A 1,715-nucleotide genomic window follows, 5' to 3' on the forward strand; every position below is an offset into this window, starting at 1 on the left:
ACTGGATTGTTATTGTGATTTTTTTGATAATTAGTTGCCCCAGGTCCTTATGTACTCTGGTTCTTTTTTTTTTTTTCTTTTTTCTTTTTTTTTTTTTTGAGACAGAGTCTCACTCTGTTGCCCTGGATAGAGTGTCAGGGCATGATCATAGCTCTCAGCAACTTCAAACTAAGGCTCAAGTGATCCTCCTGCCTCAGCTTCCTGAGCGGCTAATACTAAAGGCAGGCAGCACAACACTCAGCTAGTTTTTCTATTTTTATTTTATTTATTTTTTATTTTAAAACAGAGTCTCACTCATTGCCCTCAGTATAGTGCTGTGCATCACAGCTCACAGCAACCTCAAACTGTTGGACTCAAGTGATTCTCTTGCCTCAGCCTCCCAAATGGCTGGGACTATAGATGCACACCATAACAGCCAGCTACTTTTCTATTTTTAGTAGAGATGGGGGTCTCACTTCGCTCAGGCTGGTCTAGAACTCCTAAGCTCAAGCGATCCTCCCACCTCAGCCTCCCAGAGTACTAGGATTATAGGCATGTACCACAATGACTGGCCCCAAAGTCTAAAATATTTACTATCTAGAAGTTTTGCTATGCTCACTTCGGCAGTACATATACCAAAAATAAAATAGAAGTTTTGCTGTCTTGTGCAACATCCTGCAGCAAGAATTAACCTTATTTTTCTTCAAGAGGGCAGCAAAGAATGACCTTTTTAACAGAAGTGTAATAATGTCATTCCATGCTTAAAGTTTTTCAGTCTATCCAATGTTATAGGAACATTTCTTTGTTGGTAAAAAGAAAAAGAAATTGTTCAGTCTAAGTGGATGAGGGCATGGATAGGGCAGGCTGGGGTGTTGAGGCAGGGTGATGAATAGTGCACATGGAAGCCGTGAGATGTACTTTTCTCTCTTCTTGTGAGTGAAGAGATAATAAAAAGCTCTAATTTTAGATAATAAAAAGCTTATTTAAAAGAAGAGAAAAAATGAAAAGAATACTTCCCTCATGACAGAAAGCTCTCCTGAATAGTGCTAGATCCTGTCATATCCAGCAACAGCTTGACATTTCTTCTTGGCTATCTCATGTCAACATCATCACACCAAATGGTAGTCTTTATTCTCCATCCTGGCCCTCTTCTAGTATTTCCTTTCTCCGTGGATGGTGCAAGTTTTCCTGCATTTTCTCAAGCCACGAACCTGGAAATCATTGACCTTATTTCTCTTTCATCTCTAACAGGCATTCAGTTATCACGTTCTTTCCACTCTGTCTCCTAAATCTCTCTCCAGACTCCCTTTCCTCCATCACCACAACCATGCCATGCAAGCTACCATCATCTCTCACCTATCTGATCATGATCGCCTGCTTAACAGCCTTCCTTAACACTGCATTCAAGTCGTTGAACTGTCCCTGCCCATCCTTCAACCTCACCAGGTGACACAGTCCTCTCCCTCTCTGAGACTCAGCCATCTTTTTCCAGTTCCTTTTCCCCTCCGTGCTTCCTCCAGCACACGCTGCCGCCTGTCTCTGAGGACCTTACCTTCATACCATGTGTCATCTCTGAGTACTTACTCTGGTTTGTGTTACTGGTGTTATTCGATTAATGTTGGTCTCTCCTACAATACCGTGAACCACAGAGTAGGGACTTCCACTCATTCTTGTTTAGCATTGATTCTTCAGCACCTAAAACAGGGCTTCACACATAGTAATATAATGAAGGAATG

This window comes from Otolemur garnettii, unplaced genomic scaffold, assembly GCF_000181295.1.
Source record: "Otolemur garnettii isolate 467f Iridium unplaced genomic scaffold, OtoGar3 scaffold00045, whole genome shotgun sequence".
NCBI classification, from domain to species: domain Eukaryota; kingdom Metazoa; phylum Chordata; class Mammalia; order Primates; family Galagidae; genus Otolemur; species Otolemur garnettii.